We start from the raw sequence: 14,214 nt of genomic DNA on the forward strand, positions 1-14,214 counted from the left end.
ATGTTAAAACTTACCAAACAATACCATTATTTTCAGTTGTAGATTTATTTATCTATCTATTTATTTATTTATTGTTTATTCTATTAAAGTTGTCCCAATTTTTCCCTTTTGCCCCCCTCCACCCATCTCACTGCTCTCACCAATAGTCAATCCCCTCTGTGTTGTCTATGTCCATGAGTCATTCATACATGTTTTTTGATTATTTCTTTCCCCTTCCTTCCTCCATTCCCCCTCTCCCACCTTCCCTGTTACAGCTATCAGTCTATTCATATCTCTGGTTCTATTTTTCTTGTTAGATTATTTTGTTCATTAGATTCCAGTTATAAGTGAGGTCATGTGGAATTTGTATTTTTCTGACAATCTTATTTCAATTAGTATAACAGTTTCCAGTTCCATTCATGCTGTCACAAAATGTAGGACTTTGTTCTTTATTTCTGATATGTAGTATTTCATTGTGTAAATGTAGCAGTATTTTACTCCATTAGTCTACTGTTGGGGTTGCATTCCTGGGCTGTTTCCAACACTTAGCTATTGTATTAACATAGGGGTGCATAAGTTCTTTTGAACTGGGGTTTCACAATTCTTAGGATATATTGCCAGGAGTGGAATCAAAGGGTCATATGACAGTTCCATTTTTAATATTTTGAGGAAATTTCAGTCTTTTTTCCACAGTTACTGCACTAGCCTGCATTCCCACTAACAGTGTTCCAGGGTTCCCTTTTCTCCACAACCTCTCCAGCACATTTTTTTTTTTGTTAGCCATTGTGACTGGTGTGAAGTGACATCTCATTATGGTATTAATTTGCATCTGTCTGATGGCTAGTGATGCTGAGCATTTTTAATATGTCTATGAGCCATCTGTACATCCTCCTTGGAGACGTGTCTATTCATGTCCTCTTCCCATTACTTAATTGGGTTATTTTTTCTTTCTGGTGTTGAGTCAGATGAACTCTTCATATATTTTGAAGGTTAAACCATTGTCTGATATTTTATTGGCAAATATACTCTTCCATATGGGTAGTTCTGTTTTCATTTTCAAGATCATTTCTTTAGCAGTACAGAAACTTTTTAATTTGACATAGTTTCATTTGTTCGTTTTTCCTTTTTTTCCCTTGCCTTAAGAGATATATTGGCAAAAATATGGCTACATGAGATGTCTGAAATTTTACTGCTTATGTTCTCCTCTATGACTTTTATGGTGTCATGACATATTTAAGTCCTTTATCCATTTTGAGTTTATTCTGATGTATGGTATAAGTTGTTGGCCTAAGTTCATTGTTTTGCATGCATCAGTCCAGTTCTTTCAACACCATTTATTGAATAGACTGGTTTTACTCCATTGTATGCTCATGCTCTCTTTGTTGAATATCATTTGATAATAGAGACTTGGGTCTATTTCTGAGTTCTATATTCTGTTCCATTGATCTTTGTGTCCATTCTTATGCCAGTACCAGACTGTCTTGACTACAGTGGCCTTGTAGTATAATTTATTTTCAGGTATTGTGATCCTTCCAAATTTGTTGTTTACTAAGTTCTCAGCTGACAAAGCTTGGGGGATTTCATCATAACATTCTTTTTCTTTCTTTCTTTTTTTTTTTTTTCTTTCCCCCGGTCTAAAACCTTTCTTTCTTTTTTTTATTTTTTTCCCCTTAAATTTTTTTTTTTTTTTTTGGAAAAAGGGGGGGTTTTTTTTTTTTTTTTTTTTTTTTTTTTTGGAAAAAAAAAATCATAAAAAAAAGGGGTTTTCTAGGTATACTATCATATCATCTGAGAATGACACTTTTACTTACTCCTTTCCAATTTGAATGCCTTTTATTTATTTATTTTTCTTGTCTAATCACTGTGGCTAGAACGTCCAGTACTATGTTGTATAAGAGTGGTAAAGACAGGCACCTTAGTCTTGTTCCTGATCTTAAAACACTTTTAGTTTTTGCCCCTTGAGTATGATGTTGGCAGTAGGTTTTTCATATATGGCCTTTATTATGTTGAGATATGTTCCCTTTCCTGTATTGCCACTTAGCTGAGTGTTTTTATAAATGGGTGCTGGAATTTATCAAATGCTCTTTAAGCTCTGTTGATATCATCATGTGATTTTTGTCCTTCCTTTTGTTTATGTGATGTATTATGTTTATTGATTTGCAAATGTTATATCATCCTTGGATCCCTGGTTTTTGATCTTTTAAATGTATCACTGGATCTGGATTGCCAATACTTGTTAAGGCTTTTTGCACTTATGTTCATCAAGGTATTGGCTTGTAGTTGTATTTTTTTGTTGTGTCTTTACATGGTTTTGGAATTAGAGTAATACTGGCTTCATAAAAAGTTTAAGAGTCTTCCTTCTTGTTGAATTTTTAGAATAGTTTGAGAAAGATAGGTGATTGCTCTTCTTTGAATATTTGGTAAAATTTGCTGTGAAATCATCCATCCTGAGCTTACATGTTCCAGGAAAATTTCTGATCATTGCTTCAATTTGCTCATGATTACCTGTATGTTCAAGCTTTCTCCTACCTCTTGATTTAGTTTTGAGAGATTCTATATATCCAAAAATCTGTCCATTTCACCTATGTTGACCAGATTCTTGGCATATAGTTGTTCATAGTAATTTCTTACAATTGTTTTTATTTCTCCGGTATCCATTTTTGTTTCTCCTCTTTCATTTCTGATTTTATTTATTTGGGTCCTCTCTCTTTTTTCCTAATGAGTCTGGTTAAAAGCTTGTCAATTTTGTTTATCTTTTCAAAGAACCAGATCCTGGATTCATTGATTCTTTGAAGTGATTTTTTTTAGTCTTTATGTCATTTAATTCTGCTCTGATTTTGATTATTTCCTTCCTTGGACTTGCTGTGGGCTTTATTTGTTGTTCCTCTAGTTCTTGTAGATATAGGAACAAGTTGTTTAATTGAGATATCTAATTTTTTTTGGTGGGGGGAAGCTTGTATTGCTATGAACTTCTCTTTCAGGATAGCCTTGTGTCCCATAGGTTTTGTTTTGTTGTGTTCATTTTCATTTTTTTCCAGATATTTTTGATTTCTTTATTGACCTCATTATTATCACATTCATTATTTGATAACATGTTATTCAGTCTCCATATATTTGAATGTCTTTAATTTTTTTTTCTTGAGGTCAGTTTCTAGTTTCAAGCCATTTGGATCCAAAATAGTGGGTGATATGAATTCAATTTTCTTGAATTTGTTAGGGTTTCTTTTGTATCCTACTATGTGGCCTATCTTTGAAAATGATTTATGTTCATTTTTAAAAAATGTATATTTTTCTTCTTTGGGGTGAAATGCACTGTAAATATCATTTAAGTCCTATTAACCCGGAGTGTTGTCCAATGCCACAATATCCTTGCTGTCGATATCTTTCTTAACGTCCTCCAAGATTTTTCTTATGTATTTTGTTGCTCCTATGTTGGGTGTATATATTTACAAGGGTTATGTCTTATTTTTGGACAACTCCATCAAATATTCTTTATAGAATGTCTTTCTCATTGTTATGGCCTTTGTTTTGAAGTCTATTTTGTCTAATATTATTGTTCCTCCCCCAAGTTTATTTTTGTTTCTATTTAATTGGAATAATTTTCCATACTTTCACTTGCAGCATGTGTAGTTTTTTTTTTTTTTTCCACTGAGGTGGTTCTCCTGTAGACAGCATATATGCAGGTCATGTTTTCTTATCTAGTAGCTACCCTATGCCTTTGGATTGGAGCATTTAATCCATTTACATTGAAGGTTATTATTGATAGGTACTTCCTTATTGCCATTTTCCCCTTTGTACCTCTGTTCCTGTCTCCTTTATTCTATTCTTTTTTTTTTTTTATCTTAAGGCAGTACCTTTAACATGCCTTGCAGTGCTGGCCTGGAGGGGATGCAGTCTTCTAGGGTTTTGTTTGTTTGTTTGTTTGTTTTGTCTTAGAAGCTCTTTATTTCTCCTTCCATTTTATTTTATTTCAAAAAAAATTATTTATTTATCTTCAAAGAGAGGGAAAGGGAAGGAGAAAGAGAGGGAGAGAAACATCAATGTGCAGTTAACTTTCATGCATTCCCTACTGGGGACCTGCCTGCAACACAGGAATGTGCCCTGACCGGGAATCAAACCAGCAGCCCTCTGGTTCACAGGTTGACACTAAGTCCACTGAGCCACACCAGCCAGGGATCCCCTTCCATTTTAAATGAGAGCTTTGCTGGATAGGGTAGTCTTATTTGCAGGTCCTTGTTTTTCATTACTTAGAATATTTCATGCCAATCCCTTCTGGCTAATAGTGTTTCTGTTGAGAAATTAGCTGATAACTTTATTGAAACTCCCTTTTATGTTACTAGTTGTTTTTCCTCTGCTGTCTGTATGATTTTCTCTTTGTCTTCAAATTTTGACGATTTAAATATGATGGGTCTTGGAGTGGCCCTAGTCAGGTTCACTTGATTGAGATCCTCTGTGCTTCTTGAACTTTCATGACTTTTTCCTTCACCAAGTTAGTGAAGATTTCTGTCATTTTTTCAAACAAGTTTTCTATTCATTGCTACTTTTCTTCTCCTTCTGGTGTCCCTATGGTGCAAATTATATAATTTTTCATGTTGTCCTAAAGCTCCCTTAATCTATTCTCATTCTTTTTGAGTCCTTTCATTTTGTTGCTCTGACTGGATTTATTTTATACATTTTCTTCCAGTTCACTGATTCAGTCCTCTGCTTCATCTACCTGTTTTTAATTTCTTCTAGTGTAGTCTTCATTTTAGATATTGTAATCATCATTTCCTCCTGGTTCTTATCATAGTTGCCATGTCCTTTTTCATTCTGTGTTAGTTTCCACATTTTCTTGTGGCTCCCATAAATTTCTTTGTCGTTATCACTGAGTTCCTTGGATATCCTTATAACCATTATTTTGAACTCTGTATCTTATAGATTACTTGCTTCAATTTCATTTAGCAATTTTGGTGGGGTTTCCTCATTTTCTTTCAATTAGGGGTTGCTTCTTTTTTTCCCTATTTTAGGTGACTATTTTTGTTTGTTTCTGCATCTCATATTTCTCTGCTTTTCAGAACTTTTCTTCATTGGATGGCCTTTTGTGGTAGGAATTCTGTGGGACTCGGTGATGAAGTCTCCTTGATCTTCTGATCTGGGTGTCTTAGGGATGCCCTTTATTGAGTTTTTGTGGCCTCCCTTGCTGTACTTGTACTTTGATTATTGATGTCTCATTTTTGTTTGTTTCTCCCCTCTGGCTGGCTTACTGAGAGTCACAATACCCACTATGAGTTTTATGTTGTTGTACAAGTGCTCACAAAACAAAATAAAAGTATCTAAACAACCAAAACCATACCTGGAAAAATACCCCCAACTACAACAGCAATATAAACTGCAAATGAGAAAATGTCAATAAAGTTGGAAAGAGATTAAGAATATTATACGATGGGAAAAAAGAATATGAGATGACTAAAAGAATGAAATTTGATTTTGAAAGAGAAGTGTGAGGATAAAAAATAAGAGTAGGGAATAGAAACAAAATGAAGAAAGGGACAAAATAAAATTTAAAATGTAAGTTAAAAAGATAAGAGAGATGGAAAAATAGAGTGAAGAAAAGGAAAAGTATAATATGAGGTTTGAAATAAAATTTAAAAAAGAGTGAACCAATAAGAACATAGAAGAAAAACCACAAAAGATCAATAATGACAACAGATAAGCAAATTTTAATAAAGGTGGATAAAGAATAAGTATAAGAATGAAAAAAGAGAATATGGGATGTCTTCAGAAAGAAAAAAAATTTGAGAGGATAAAGGGGAGAGAAATAATAAGGCTAAGGAATAGATTTCAGGCTAAGAAAGGGAAAAAAATCAAACTCAAATAAGCAAGGACAGGAGGAAATGGAGTAAGACAGGAGGAGAGTAATCTATGAGATTTAAAATTAAAAAGTAATAGTGGACAAATAGGAATAAAAGTGAAGGAAAACAGCAATAACAACAATATCTATGGAAAAGAAGCAATGGTTAATAAAGATGGAAAGAGAAACAAAACAAGCCTATGCAAATTCAGAAAAACTAAAATCATAAGTTTTTTTCCCCTCAAACTACAAGGCCTTAAAACTAAATACCAACCTCAAGGAAAAAAATCAAAAACTTTCAAACTCATGGAGACTTAATAGCATGCTATTAAACAGTGAATGTGTTAATAATGAGATTAGAGAAGAAATCAAAAACTTTCTGGAAACAAATGAAAATGAACACACAACAGTCCAAAACCTATGGGACACAGCGTAGACACTCCTGAGAGGGAAGCTCATAGCGATACAGGCCTACCTAAACAAGATAGAAACATTTCAAATAAATGACCTAACCCTCCAGCTTCAAGAACTGGAGAAACAACCACAGGCAAAGCCCAGAGCCAGTAGAAGAAAGGAAATAATCAAGACCAGAGCAGAACTGAATGACATAGAGACTAAAAGAACAATTCAAAGGGTCAACCAATCCAGGAGTTATTTCTTTGAAACAATAAGCAAAATTGACAAGCCTTCAAGCGGACTCATCAAGAAAAAAAAGGAAGATGTGCAAACTGATGGTTTTTAATGAAATTTGGAAAAAAAATTAAAGAAAAAGAAAAAAAGAAAGAGGAACCCAATAAATAATATCAGAAATCAAAGAGGGGAAATAACAACTGAAAACACAGAAATGAAAATGATTGTAAGAAATTACTATGAGCAATTAAATGCCAAATTAGGAAACCTCGATGAAATGCACACATTTCTAGAAAACAAATACAAACAAACCTTCCAATACTGAATGAAGTAGAAGCAGAAAGCCTGAACAGAATGATAAAAGCTGTTGAAATTGAAACAGTCATGAAACAACTCTCAGCACACAAAAGCCCTGTACCAGAGAGCTTCACAGGATAATTTTACAAAACATTTAAGGAAGAGCTAACCCCTCTCTTTGTCATACTCAAACCCAAGAAGAGGGAAGACTCCCAAACTCTTTTTATGAGGCCAGCATCATTCTAATCCTAAAACCACATAAAGAGACAACCAAGAAAGAAAACTACAGGCCAATACCACTGATGAAAAATAGACGCTAAAATCCTTGACAAAAATATAGGCAAACCACATCCAGCAATACATTCAAAAGATCATCCACCATGATCAAGTGGGATTCATCCTAGAGATGCAAGGATGGTTCAATTATCACGAATCAATAAGCGTAATACATCATAAAAGCAAAAGGAAAGAAAAAAACAGATAATCATCTCAATAGATGCAGAAAAAGATTTTGATAAGGTACAGCACACATTATTGATAACAACACTCAGGAAAATGAGAATAAAGAGGCCATACATCAACATAATAAAGGCCATATATGAAAAACCTACAGTCAACCTTGTACTCAATGGACAAAAACTAAAATGTTTCCCCCTAAGATCGGGAACAAGAAAAAGATGTATGATTTCATCACTTCTATTCAATATAGTATAAGAAGTCTTAGCCATAGTAATCAGACAAGAAAAATAAATAAAAAGACATACAAACTGGAAAGGAAGAGATAAAACTATCATTGTTTAGAGATGACATGATAGTGTACATGGAAAACCCCATAGACTCCTCCAAATTACTACTTGACCTAATAAGTGAATTTGACAAAACAGCAGGAAAATAAGTCAATATTCAGAGATTGATGGCTTTTTTGTACACCAACAATGAAATAACAGAAGTAGAAATGAGGAAAAAATCCCATTTGCTATAGCGACAATAAAAATAAACTACCTTGGAATAAATTTAACCAAGGAGGTTAAAGACCTGTATGCAGAAAAGTGTACAACACTGAAGAAATTAAGGAAGACACAAATAAATGGAAGCATATACTGTGTTAAAAGATAGCAGACACAATTTACAATAGCCAAGGGTTGGAAGCAACTGAAATACCCATCAGTAAATGAATGGATCAAAAAACTATGGTACATTTACCCAATGGAATACTACACAGCAGAAGGAAAGAAAGAGCTACAACCCTTCGCGACAGCATGGATGGAACTGGAGAGCATTATGCTAAGTGAAATAAGCGAGGAGGTGAAAGTCAAATGCCATATTATCTCACCGATAAGTGGAACCTAACCAGAAAAAAAAAAAAGCAAGGGAAATATAACCAGTAACATTGAAAGAAAAAAAAAACAACATAATCTAGAGGAAATTTGGGGGTGGGGCAGTGAAAGGGAAGGGAAGAGTCAAGTCAAAGAACATGTATAAAGGACCCATGGACAAAGCCAAAGTGAGAAAGAATTGAGGGACGCAAGTGGGACATGGGGGCAGGGGAAAGTGGTGTCAGAAAGGTGTAGACAAATGAATCTGAAAAATAATAAAAAAAAATTTCCATGCTACTCAAAGCAATTCACAGATTCAATGTAATCTTTGTTAAAATATCAATGATGTCTTTCACAGACAAAGAACAAACCTTTCGAAATATCATATGGAACCATAAACTACCCCAAATAGCTGCAGCAATTTTGAGAAAGAAGAACAAAGTTAGAGGGTTCACAGTACCTGACATCAAACTATATTACAAAGTCACTGTTATAAAAATATTCTAGTACTGGCATATGAAGAGACACATAGATCAATGGAACAGAATAGAGAGCTCAAAAATAAAACCACGCCTATATGGTCAATTAATATTTGACAAGGAGACAGAAGAATAAAATGTAGTAAAAATAGTCTCTTCAAAAAATGGTGTTAGGAGAGCTGGACAGCTACATGCTAAAATTTGAAATTCAACCACCAACTGACACCATACACAAAAATAAACTCAAGATGAATAAAAGACTTAACTATAAGTTGCAACAACATAAAAGTTCTAGAGAAGAAAATAAGCAGGAAACTCAGCTATCCCATGAAGAAATATTTTCACCAATAAGTCCCATCGAGCAAGAGACATAAAGGAATAATAAACAAATGGGACTTCATCAAAACAAGAGGCTTCTGAAAAGCTAAGGAAAACATTAGAAAAATTAAAAGGGCAGCAACCATATGGGAAAATATATTGGCCCATGATACCTCAGACAGGGGTTTGCTCTCCAAAATATATGAAGAACTCACATGACTCCACTCCAGGAAGACTAACAATCCAAAAAAAAAAAAATTATCAAAGTACCTAAACAGAAAATTCTCCAAGGAGGATATAGACAAGGCCTGGAGACATATGAAAAGATGGACAGGATCAGCAGCTATCAGAGAAATGAAAATTACAACCACAATGAGATACTCCTTCACACTGGTCAGAATGACCATCATAAAGAAATCAACAGAAGAATCAAGATGGTGGAGGAGTGAGTGGAAGTCACACTGACCTCCTCCCAGAACCAACCTGGAATTACAACTAAATGGTGGAGAAATCACTTGGAACAAACAACTTAACAATAGTGAGAGAGGAGTCTTGTAACCTCGGAGACAGAAGAATCAGCTTTAGCACAATCTAACTGGTAAGGAGTGTGGTAGAGACCTGAGAAGCCAGGGGGGTGCCCACAGGTGGCAGCACCAGAAGGATATTGAAATGGCCAGTTGGATCCCCCAGAGAAGATCAGGGTATAAACAAAAGCGGGGATCTCTAGCCCACAGCACCAGAGCACAAACAGTACACAGAAAACAGCCAGCTGAGAAAAGCGGCAGGGGTGCTCTCTGCCAGAGACAGGTGCCTGGAGATGCAAACACCTATTCAAAGGGCCAAAGCATAAATTTTTATTTGCAGCCACTTACCTTGGTCTCTAGCCAAGGTGTGGCAGAGTGGGATAGAGATCTGTGAGGAGAGACTGGGGAAGGAGGCTTTGGGGAGAGAACTGAGGGAAGCGGGATTTCGGTGCTGACTCATCCCTCATGCAGCAGCAGCCATTTTGGTCAGACAGAGACCACTTCCCCTGAGCAGGACTAGCATGAAAGGACCCAATAGCCCTGCCCCCAGGTGGGATTCAACCCAGCCCTGTTCTGTCTAAGCTTCCTGATGAGTGCTGAGTGGAAGCGACAGACAGTAGACCCCTGGCTAAAGGGGGCGCAGAAACATCTGGCAACACTTGAGGAGGGACTGGAGATGGAAGCTTTGTGGAGAGAATGGAGAGAGTTGCTGGCGGGATCCCAGTGTGGACTCCTCCCTTATACAGCAGTAGCATGAGAGGATGCAATAACTCCAACCCTAGTAGGGACTCTGTCCCATCCTGAGAAGTCTAAGATGCCCTGCTGAGTGCAGAGTGAATAAACAACTAAAGGAAACAGCAACAAAGAGTAGATTACTGGAAGTCTCGAACAGACTGTCTAAGGTCAGAGAGGAATTACATCTAACATCATCAAAGGCAGATCCAGAAAGTAAAACAGTGGTCTCTAACCATAGAAGTTCACAACACAAAGTCAGGAAATCAAGACAGATCGACTTAAGAATTAGAAGCAAAAGAGAAGAGTCTCACAAATAATGGGAAGACAAATAAATATGCCCCACTTGAAGGGAAAGGAGCAATCCCCAGAAAGAGAACTAAATGAAACAGAGGCAAGTAAACTATCAGGTATTGAGTTCCAAACAATGGTTCTAAGGAAGTTTAATGAGCTCAGTGAGCTCAGAGAGAATTATAAAAAACTACAGGGACACTACAAGGAACTTACTGCAAACTATATCAGCATGAAAAAGGCCATAGAAACCATCAATAAGAGACAAGAGGAAATGGGGAATACAATTTCTGAATTGAAAAACACAGTTGAAGAAAACAAAAGCAATCTATATGAAGCAGAAGATTGAATCACCGAGCTAGAGGATAAGGTAGAATAAAGCTCACAGAGAGAGCAAGAAAATGAAAAAAGACACAGAAAGAATGAAGAAGCATTGAGGGAAATGCAGGACAACTTGAAATGTAATAATATCCATATCATAGGGATACCAGAAGAAGAAGAGGATGAGGTAGGGATAGAGAACCTGTTTGAAAAAGTCATGATGGAAAACTTCCCTAATTGAAGGAGAGAAAAAGTCACACAAGCCGATGAAGCACAGAGAGTCCCAGTCAAGAGGAACCCAATGAGGTCCACTCCAAGACACATCATCATTAAAATGGCAAATATCAAAGACAAAGAATCCTAAAGCAAGCAAGGGAGGAAGAGGTAGTAACATATAAGGGAGCCCCAGTATGGCTAGCATCTAACATCTCAAAAGAAACAATGCAAGCCAGAAGGGAATGGCAAGAAATATTCCAAGTCTTGAAAAGCAAAGGCCTACAAGCAAGACTACTCTACCCAGCAAGGTTCTCAATTAAAATGGATGGAGAAATAAGGAGTTTCCCAGACAAAAGAAGGCTAAAACAATACAACTCCACCAAAACAGCACTGCAAAATATCCCAAAGGGACTGCTTTAAGATGAATAAAAAGAGTCTGTTAATATCCTGTTCCTTTCATAGTTGCGGATACTTGTTATTACCAGTATTTTTAATATTAATTAATCAGATTGTGACAATGATGTTATTTTAATTAATTTACTATTTGTTGAAACTAAACATGTTTTTGAATATTTCTTGCCTATTTCTATTATTTAAAAAAAATATTTAAATGAATCTTTGGTACTCTTTATCCATTTTCTTGATTAAAGGTTTGTAGAATTTTTTCCCTAAAAAACAAACAAAAAACTCCTGTTAACCATGTTTTAGATGTGTTGCAAATACTTTTCTATTCTATTTCTTGTCCTTTAACTTTTTTATATGTATATTATTATATAGTTAAATGTTTAATATAGTCATATTGTTAATATTTACTTTATGGCTTCTGGGGTTGAATATTTTACTTCAGGTCATGAAAAATATTAGTTCTATTTTCTTCTAAAACTCCTTAGATTATTTATATTGATTTTTAACTCACCTCACACATTCTTGTATAATGTGTGAAATAGGACTCTGTATTTGTTTCATTTCAAGTAATAATGGTCCATGCACCTTATTTATTGAATAAGCCTTACTTTAACCATTTATTTGAAATACCAACTTAATCATATATTACATTTTTAGACCGGTATATATGTTTGTCTCTAGAATGCTCAGTATATTTCACTGATCTAATTGATTATTTTTATGCATGCGTCATGTGGTTTAATTGCTGAGACTTTATAATGGTTTCAAATTTTTTAAATATTTCATAATTAACTTTGACATTTAAAAAATAAATAAAATCAATCTGCATTTAAGAAAGAGAGAGAGAAAGATGGAACTCCTCCCTTTTGCAACAACATGGATGAAACTGGAGAATATTAAGCCAAGAGAAACAAGCCAGTTGATGAAAGACAAATACAATATGATCTCACCTATATGTGGACTCTATTCAACAAAATAAACAAATGAACAAAATAAACCACAAGCATGGAGACATGGAGCATGAAGGCAGTCCCTTCTTTTACTTTCTGTTATTGTCCTCCTTCCCCATGCGAAAATGGGGAAAGAGGACAATAACAGAAAGTAGGAAAAGGGACTAGACAAAGAACATGCATGAATGACTCATGGACATGGCCAACAGAGTGGGAATTGACTGTGGGAGTGGGTGGTGGGGGTACGATGGATAGAAGGGGGTAAAGGGGTAAAAACTGTAATAGAATAAACATGAGTTATAAATACAAAATAAAAAATCAACAAACGAGTGCTGGTGAGGCTGTGGACAAAAATGGAACCTTATTACACTGTTGGTGGGAATGCTGACTGGTGCAGCCACTGTGGAAGACAGTTTGGAATTTCCTCAAGAAGCTAAAAATGGAACTGCCTTTTGACCCAGCATTTCCACTGCTGGTATTATATCCTAAGAATGCCAGAACACCAATTCAAAAGAACCTATGCACCCCAATGTTCATCACAACAGAATTTGCACAATAGCCAAGTGCTGAAAGCAACTTAAGTGCCCATCAGTAAATGATTGGATCAAAAATCCATGGTAAATTTACACAATGGACTACTACACAGCAGAAATTATGAGTTACTACCTTTGGCGACAGCATAGATGGATGTGGAGAGCATTACTCTAAGTGAAGTAAGGCAGGGGTTGAAATACAAATGCCATGTGATCTCACCTATATGTGGAACCTAATCAGCAAGACAAGCTCGCAAGGAAAACATGATCAACAACATTGAAAGAAAAAAGGAACCAACAGAAACTAATGGAAAGGAGGGAGGGGTGTAGCAGGGAAAGGAAGGGGAAGGGTCAAATCAAGGAACATGAATGAAGGACTCGTGGATGATGCCAAGGTGTGTAGGGATTGAGGTAAGGAGGTGGGAGTTGGAAGGGCAAGGAAAAGTGGTGGTGGGTTAATGGAGACAAATTAATTTGAACAATGAAAATTTAAATATATATATATATATATATATATATATATATATATATATATATGTATGTGTGTGTGTGTGTGTGTGTGTGTGTGTGTGTGTATAAAGATAGAAAGGAAATAAGAATATTATAAGAAAGGGGAAAAGATTGCAAGCTGACTAAAGAAGGAAAAGTGATTTTGAGAGGATAGAGGGAGGAGAAATAGTAAGAGCAAAGAATAGGAACAATGTGTAGAAAATGGGGAAAATTAAATTTAAAATGAAAATATGAAGGCAAAATGGAGTAAGGCAAGGAAAGTTTACAACGTGAGATTTGAAATAAAAATAAAATATATAAAAATATAAATTATAAAATAAAAAAATACAAAAATAATAATTTAGTTGGAATACAACTAAAGAAAAAGAAAAATGTTAAAAAGCTATGTGAGAGAAAAATAAAATGCAATCACTGTAGAAGAACTAGGTGGAACTTGTCTCAGCAGAGTTTGCCTTCTGTCTTCTCCCTCTGGATCCACCTCTGTCCTTTTATCAGGTCAAGGTCTATGGGCAAGTCATCCAACTTCTTGCAGTACCACATGAACCACTTTTACCTGCCTCTGGAAGGAGCTTCTATTGTGATCAAGAAGGTTGTACCCCTGGGTCTCCCTTGGGAGGCGTTGTTCAGTCTTCTGGGAGAATTGTGGTTGTGTCCCCCTGTCCTGTGTCACCCATCAGGGTCTGTCCTAGTTTATTCCCAATAATGTATAGATTCTCATGAACTAGTTGTCTGTTTCGAAGAAATGGCTACCCTGTGTAAGAAAGTCAATCTTTGCAGCTTGGTGTTGATGGCCGCTCTTGTGAGAGCCTAGGCTAGATCAGACCCTGATTACTCCTTGTTACACCAACATCTGATCTCCCTGCTCTGCTGGCCTCAGTGGCAC

This window comes from Pteronotus mesoamericanus, unplaced genomic scaffold, assembly GCF_021234165.1.
Source record: "Pteronotus mesoamericanus isolate MK-2021 breed Mesoamerican mustached bat unplaced genomic scaffold, CSHL_Meso_final scaffold_12, whole genome shotgun sequence".
Lineage (NCBI taxonomy): Eukaryota > Metazoa > Chordata > Mammalia > Chiroptera > Mormoopidae > Pteronotus > Pteronotus mesoamericanus.